This window comes from Mirounga leonina, unplaced genomic scaffold, assembly GCF_011800145.1.
Source record: "Mirounga leonina isolate KUSES-001 unplaced genomic scaffold, KU_Mleo_1.0 Mir_174, whole genome shotgun sequence".
NCBI lineage: Eukaryota > Metazoa > Chordata > Mammalia > Carnivora > Phocidae > Mirounga > Mirounga leonina.
The window spans coordinates 43653438-43662044 of NW_023270451.1; positions in this window are offsets into that span (position 1 = coordinate 43653438).

Genomic DNA, 8607 nt, shown 5'->3' on the forward strand with positions numbered 1-8607 from the left:
AGTGGTGAGGCTAGGGTTTGAACTGAGACAGTTTGTCTTTATAGTAGATGTTCTTATCTACTGCACTAAACTGCTTGGCCATTTAATTAGTTAGGGACTAACTCTGAACAGGGACTTGGAGTCAGTTTAGATGAAAGAAATACATAAAAATTGTTTTTTATTTTTCTCATCTTTATTCTTTCCTTTAGAAGTGCTTTTTTTTTTCCTCCCCAGGGTCCTGTCCTGGATCCCACACGCTGATAGGGAAGTACAGAATTCCAGGAGAGTCCATGGGAGAGGCAGTGAACTTGGCCTGCGAATGAGGGGTAGCTTCCCAGAGGAAGTGAGTTATATTACCTCTACTGAGATCTGAAGAACAAGAAAGATTAGTTATATAAAATAAATAAGTCATGGGGATGTAATGCACAGCATGGTGACTATAGTTAATAATACTGTATTGTATATTTAAAAGTTACTAAGAGTAGATTTTTTTTTTAAAGATTTTATTTATTTATTCATGAGAGACAGAGAGACAGAGGCAGAGGGAGAAGCAGGCTCCCCGCAGAGCAGGGAGCCCGATGCGAGACTTGATCCCAGGACCCTGGGATCATGACCTGAGCCGAAGGCAGACGCTTAACCGACTGAGCCACCCAGGCGTCCCAAGAGAGTAGATTTTAAAAGTTCTCATCACAAGACAAAAAACTGTGTAAATGTGTGGTGGTGGATGTTTGCTAGGCTTAATGTGGAGATCATTTCACAGTCTATACACATATCAAACCGTTATGTTGTGCACCTGAAACTAATATAATGTTAAATGTCAATTATATCTCAATTGAAAAGAAAAAGAAAAATTATTATATCTCAGTTGAAAAGAAAAAGATTAGCCAGGTGGAAAAGTGTGTATATGTGTGTGTGTATGTGTGTGTGTAGGATAAAGTGTTTCAAGTAGAGGAAGGACCATAAAAAATGGGAGAATGGGGTGCAATTGGAAAACTGAAAGTAGTTCAGAATAATCTGGATCAAGTACAAAGGGTGGTGTAGTTGAGAGAGAAGGTTCTAGAGGTAAGAAGAAGTGAACCATTAAAGACAATTAAGCACATTAAGGAGTTTGAACTATATCCTTCAATCAGTGGGGAGTGATTAAGACATTTTGGGAGAAAAAGGACTTGATCAGAATAAAATTTTATTTTTATTTATTTATTTTTTAAATATTTTCTTTATTTATTTGAGAGAGAGAGAGAGAAAGCAGGAGAGGGGGGAGGGTCAGAGGGAGGACCAGGCTCCCCGCTGAGCAGGGAGCCCGACACGGGACTCGATCCCAGGACCCCGAGATCATGACTAAGCCCAAGGGAGACCCTTAACAGACTGAGCCACCCAAGTGCCCCCAGAATAAAATTTTAGCAAGATCTTTTTGACTGTAGGGTAGAGAGTGGATACCTATAGTATTTAAGGTTGTGCTTATAAGTTCAAATGAAGTGGAGAAGAAAGGCCACTATCTGGGTGTTCAGGAGTTCCCCTCAGGGCCTTACCTGGGGCCTCCCTTTGGCTGACTTTGCTGATTCATCAGCCATTTCCAGTTCTTTTCTCCTTTGTCCATCTCCCACTTCTCAGACTGAAAAATCCAGGTAGTTGCTTTCTCAACTGTTCACCTCAGGATGGTCATGTAAACCAGTTTGGCTCTGGGTTTCTGGGAAAGAATTTAACTTTTTTTTTAGTTTTATTTATTTAAGTAATCTCTACACCCCAGGTGAGTCTTGAACTCATGACCCCAAGATCAAGAGTTGCACGTTCTACCGACTGAGCCAGCCAGGTACCACTTAACTTTTTGATAATAGGAGAGATGTAGTGAGCCATCTTTGACCCTGAAGTGACATACATACTTAAACCTGTTTCAGATACAATGAGTCATTTTCTACTCCTTGACAAAGTGAAAAGGCAATTGGCTGGAGGATGGAAGGGGTCTGCATCCCGGGTGACATCCCAAATTCTCCAAACCAGTGGTAACTAGCTACCTTCAGATGTTTTGTTCAGCAAGCAGTAAATGTGCCTCTTATGGTTTAAGTTGGAATGGGTTTAGTGTTGGTGACCTCTTCTGTTACTCACAATAGAAAGCGTCCCTACGAAAGTGGCATGCATTCATCCAATACAAGAAATGTTCAATTCTCAATTCATTTTGACTGAATCCTTCAAGCAAGAGAAGTTCCTGTAGTGCGCTTATCATACCGGCAGGTTGGAGGGCAGAGCTCTGTGGAGCTTCTACTCCATTTAGGATAAAATGCGCATGTGCAGTGCAGTACCTACTCTGTCCAGCAGAGAAGGCCTGGTGAGTTCCTTCAGCCGCTCCTTTTCTCCCTGTCCACTCTTGACATGACATGGGAATGAAGTCCATTTGGCCTGTGACTGGATCTGAGGCACCAAAAGTAGTAGTAGGGAGCATCACGACAATGTTTTTAAAAAGGACCTTGAAGTTGTGATAAGGCTTCACGTTTGAAGAAGAATACTATTTACAACATGGTTTTCCTTAAAGCAATTTGTGTTAATAGAAAAGTGTCCTAAAGAAAAATTAAATGCAGCAGTGGGGCATGTTATATTTTTCTCAAACAGACACGGCATTTTTATTGGAATTCTAATGAAAGATATACCCATAGAAATGCTCTCCCCGCCTCCTGCCCCCACCACTTCAACATGGCCGACGGTAGTCACATGTATAGACTATTCAAGCCAACATCCACTGATTAACGTGTCGTCTGAGGTCTGCCGTCACCTGACGGGATAAAGCTAATCTGAATCGACTGCATGCCACGTTTTTATGACACGGAGCTATTGAAAAGTACAGGAATAATTAACTGGAAATGTAATAGAGGAAGCTCTTTCTGAGCTTGGGCTGTCACAGAGTATAACACCTGATATGGCTTCCCCGAGCACCAGGCCAACTGCAGTAACACTTTTTATGCCACTTTCTGAAGAAACCAGTGACTCAAGTCGTCCATCAGTGCAATTCGTTCTGAAGAGAGCATGACAGCTATGGCAGGTACAAAACAGAGGTGCCTTGTTCCACTGAGTGACACTAATTATAGGTAAGGGCTTTGTAAACACGCCTCTCTGTTCGAGGGAAGTGAACAACATACAGTAAAGCACCAGCATAACCAAAGTGACGTCTATAAATAAATAGAAAATAACGGCACTTTTCTAATTGAATGCAGATAGGTAAATAAATCAGGGGGCACTTAAACCTGTTTCAGATACAATGAGTCATTTTCTACTCCTTGACAAAGTGAAAAGGCAATTGGCTGTTGGAGTTTACCCAGATGTGGCAAGCTAGAAAGAAAGCTTTCCACCTATACGGTTGCTATCTCAATGAAAAGTGTGTATATATTCTAACACACACATGTGTGGGCACACATGGGTTTGTGTGCAAGGCACTCTCAACTTAGAGGTTTTATTTTACGACATCATTTTAGGCAGTAGTTTGGCACTCTGGCATTTAACTAGAGAAGAAGTTAAACATGTTGACTTCTTACCCAGGCTGGCCCACCAAGTGTGAGCTGAACTAGAGCACAGATAGACGCATGGGCAATCAACAGGCTCTCAAGGTTAACCTAAGAACCTACTCTCACCTGTTGTACTGGTAAGGCTTGCATTCAGCTGTAAGTGAGGGAACACCCAAAATAACAGCTTCGACAACAGTACAAATAGTTGGTTCAGGGAAGCTCTGATGCTCACAGGGTCAGGAGCCAGGCTCTCTCTATTGTGCTCTTCACCTTGGACAGTCCACACCCCAGGCTCACCACAGTGAGTGCCGTGTTTCAGTGATAGGATGGGGCAGACATGACAAGGGCCCACCTGCACTGCTGCAGGTTCCTGCAAGCTGACACATGACACTTCTCGTTGGCCAGAGCTAAGTCACGTGGCCCTAGCTCGCTGCAAGGGGGTTGATGATGGGTCTCTCTATTCCTGGAGGTAAAGAATATCGTTCCTGCAGAGAGAGGGAGCATGGATCCTGAGGGGACTACTACAAAGCTCTTCATACGGTTCCTGTTGAGGAAGAGAACTGTTTTGCAGCATGTAATAAGACAAAATCCCCCTCTGGCCCTGGACCATTCCCATTCCTCATTCTTCTTTCCCTAAATCCTTCACTAAAACCACAGAAAGAGATACTTGATGTAGGCCAAGAAGCAAATCCTAAATGGAAGAATATTTCTTACTCTCCAGGGAGGGTTCCTTCTTCTCAAATCTCGCTGCTGATGTCCAAATTCCACAGCACATCTTTCTTCAGCATGAGTCTAGATTCTTGTTCGAAAGCGACTTCTTCTAGAAATCACTTTCAAATGTCTCTCTGTTTTCTTTTTTTTCCACTTTAATTTGAATGTGTTTCTGAGTTTCCAGCTTTTCTTGAGAGCAGAAATCTTTACAGTGAGGTTGGGACTGCCCATCTAATTTGTTGGAGATGAAAGAAAGTATAGTAAATTAGGCATTTCAGTATTTGTAGGGAATTACTTAGGATTTTGCTGTTTGTAGCCATTGGCTAAGAATTCTCTTAACCTGGATTTAAAAAAAACTGCTGTCCCCCACCTCCTTGGGGTCTTTTTTTTCAATCTAAGCCATTAAAAAAATAAAGAAAAAAATATTACCCCATATACTTCTTCTCATTAACTGCTAATAAGTCTTTAGCTCTCTAGTTCAGAGATGTCATGACTTCATGTGCACAAATGTATATCAGTTAGAAAATGCTCTTGGAGGGCATGGGGTGTATGTACTGGAATTATTCTGTGTAGGAAAAGAACTAAGTAAATTAGAGCTTTGTGCCAGGAGCTCATTGTGGACGCAATTGCTTGGAATAGCATTTAGTGCCACTCTCTCCGAATCAGAGCTTCCACTGAAGAATTCTTGGAAGTGGTTGTGGCTTCTGGAAGGAAGGAAAGATCCCTAAAGGTAAAGGCGAGGGCACCTGGGGGAGTTGTGAACTGAGGAGGGTGGGGGAGCAGAATTTACGCTCCCGTCACTGCATTCCCTATGTGCTAATTGATAGCAGAGGGCAAAGACAGGGCAGAGGGAAGAGCCAGGGTGTTTGGGTTTGATAGTGAAGGAGCGCATAGCCTTTATTGAGCACCTGTGTATGTCATGCATTCTCGTAGATGTCTTGTATACATTTAGTCCTCACAATAGCCCTGGGCAACAAGCACAGTTGTCCAGTCTTAGAGATGAAGACACTGAGACCTGAGGAAATGAAAGCCTGGAAGTCAGAGCTGGGGCTTGAGTACCGTCTGTGGACTTCACAGACTGTCCACTCCACCACACTGGGTGAGGACATGAGGAAGGCAAGAAGGAGGAGTTGGTAAGCTGGTTTCCCCTGGGGCTCCTGCTCTCACAACCCTCACATCTCCCATTCCCCACTCCCACCCCAATGCTCGCACTTCAGCAGGGAAGAGGGCAGCTGCTGGGTCTCCAGGTCTTGCCATGGCCCCTGGTGGCCGGTTGGCCAGTGAGGAGGATTGTTAGTGGTTCTTGGATCTCACTGCTGGTCACCACTTCCAGCAGTTGGGACAAGGCCTGGGAGCTCTAGTGGTTAACCAAGGCATGTTGTTTTCTTTTTAGGCATTGTCTTGGTTTCTAATTAGCCGGGAGTTTTGTTTTGCTTTTAAGTCACGAACATCCCAGCTGTGAAAGTCTTTCTTTCCCAAACATCTGCAGCCATTCTGCCTTGGGCCATGAATTCATCTGATCTCTTCCTTCAACTGCCTCACATTTGACCTGGTCCTGGCCAAGAGACCTTCAATGAAAGGCTAAGTGGTAAAGTGGTATTTGTGAGTCAGTCCTCCCTCTGAGTCAGAAATAAAACAATGCCTCAGCATGTTAGGGGGAGGATGGGGCCATTCTGTGGTGAAACGCAAAGGGCTCTTAGTTCTCAGATGCAGAGCGACTGGCGACTTGCGAGGTATATGAGGGGAGGGGACTGATTTGGTGAGAGTGAAGATAAACTTCAGGGCAGCCAGATTAGTTCATTTTTCCTTTTTTCTGTCCTCCCTCCCCTATCCTTTCTTTCCTTCCTTTATTCTTTTCGACTTTTTACTTTTTTAAAATAGTATAACTAGTAAAACCTGATCATTCAAAGAGACTTTCTATTTCTCCTTAACACTTTGATCAAGAAACTTATTCCTATCTCTCATTCTATTGTTTAAGTAAAACTGGCAGAGTGGAAAAAAAAGGGGGGTTGGACGCAAAACAAAAACAAAATGAAATAAAACCAAAAAACCCAAACCCAAACAAACGAAAAGCTAAACAAACCAAAAAGAGGTTTTTGTGTGCTGCCTTGACACATTGAGAATTGAGCGATCTTAGGTAAGTCACATAATCTGTGAAGCTCCATTTCCTCAAAGGAAATATGAAGGCAACCAAACTTGCCTTACCTTCCCCACAAGAGTGTTACCAGACGCTAGTGAAATCATCCACGTGAAAGTGCTTTGTAGCCTGGAGTGTATGTCGCAAACATGGCTAGTGGTTTGGGTTCTGGTTTCAGAGAGGTCTGGGAGCAATCCTTATGCGGTGTGACTTTATTATAGTGGTTCTCAGCTGGGGACAGTTTTGTCCCTGCCCTGGGGATATTTGGCAGTGTTTGGAGACATTTTTGATGGTCACAACTGGGAGGTGGGGTGCTGTGAGCATGGAGTGTGTAGAGGCCAGGAAAGCTGTTGGACATCCTGCAATGCACAGGACATCCCCACCCCCCAATGAATAATGACACTGGCTCCAGTGTCAGTGTTGAGGTTAAAAAAACATCCTGCTTTATCTTAATCAGCCTCAGTTTTTTTTTCATCTTAAGGTAAGACAAATACTAGCAATAGTATTGATTGCATGGAGTTGTCATGTAAGTAGAATCAAGTAATGCAACTAAATGATAGCCCAGTGTCTGGCATATCTTAAGTGTTCATGGAAGCTTTTTCCATGCTCAGTGCTCCTGTAGCTGCTTTCCCCAGAATCCTAAGTACTTGTTTGCAATCCTTAATTATCAACTCTTCCTACACTTACGTGAGTAAATATTCATATAGTTTTGGCTGCCTATTCTTCATTGCCCCTCTTCAAGAGTACACCAGTTTCCTTTTTGAGAACTTCTTTTCTCCAGTTATGTGATGCCTTAGTGGGGACATAAATCCACACATCTCTCTTTAAGAAAGTGAAAGGGGTTATGTCCTTCCTTTCCCTGTCCCTGCATAGCTGGGGAGTGGTCATGGCACCTGACCTTGGCCAATCAAACAATCTCTTCCAGGACATTGACTCAGGAGCCTAAGAAGAAGTGATGAAAACATGCAGCGGCATGTTGATCTTAGGGTTCCTTCTGCTGTGATTGTGTCTGCTTTCCCACTCCGTGGAGCCCTTTGGTTCCTGTCTTTTCCAGTGCCTGTTCTGCAGCCTCTGGTGGAGCCAGTAGGTTCCCATTGCCTTTGGCAACCCAAACTCTTGACTGATCACTTACCTATCAATGACCCAATGAATAGAACCATAGGACTGTATCTACCATGTCTGCTAGTGGAGGAGATGGGGATAGAGGCTTGGATTTGTAGCATAGATGGTAGCAAAACCAGGGAAGAGCTTTCCCAGTAGCACTGCAGGAATGTTCAGTTCCAAGTTCTAGAGCTTACATTCTTTTTCTTTTTAGAGCTCACATTCTTTATCAAAGTAAAAGCTGAATCTTCCTCCTCTGGCCAAGTCCTCATCAATAAACATAAATTAGCAAAGTGTTTTAGCTCTATCCTGCAGTGAACCCTTTACATTTGGTTAATAGGATTGGGCAACAGTATGACTTAAAATATTGATTTAAGCAAATTCTCAGAAGTACATGGTATATTTGTTGTAAGATACATGTTTGAAGCTATCCTTTTTTCCCTACTTCATCTTTTGTGTTTGCCAGGCCCTATTTTAATATCTGTATAGAATAGAAACTTACATTTTGTGTCCATTTGGGAAGAGTCCAGCCAGGCAATGACACTGGCCAGTGATAAGTACAAGGAAGAGCAAATGACACATTCATTAATTGTTGTTTTTAGTTTTTAGTTTTCAGTCGTTTCTCTGGACCAGAAGTGTGACTGGAAAAAAAAATCTGAAAAACTTCACTTTCTGTTTTGAAATCATAGCTTAATAACAAATCACATTTGTTTGGTGGTTTAAACTTTGCCAAGCATTTTTAAGTTTACAAAGAACATTGTGCATAATATTTTCTCCTTATAAATGTAACCTATGAAATTCAAATGTATGGGAAATTTCAGCAACTTTTGTTTTCTAAGAGTGCAAAAGGACAATATTTGAAACAGAAATTCAGAGTGGCAATTCTTGAATTTTTCAATTATCCTCAACAGACAGCACTTGTAAGAGTTATTCCCAGCTTAGGCTGGTTAGCATGAGCTATAATTAATATGGATTTGTAAAGTCAAATTTTGTATTTATACACGCCCATGGTGGTAGCTATCATCTGCTTGACCATTGAGTAAAGGCATAAAAAAGAAAACTGAGTAAACAGGCTTTGCAAATATTTTTTAAAAATAAAATCATTAAGTCTCTGATGTAGCCAGTTAAAAGTTCAACACCTCTGAGGCTCAGTTTTCTCATCTCTAAGATGAGGATAATTAGAGTAAT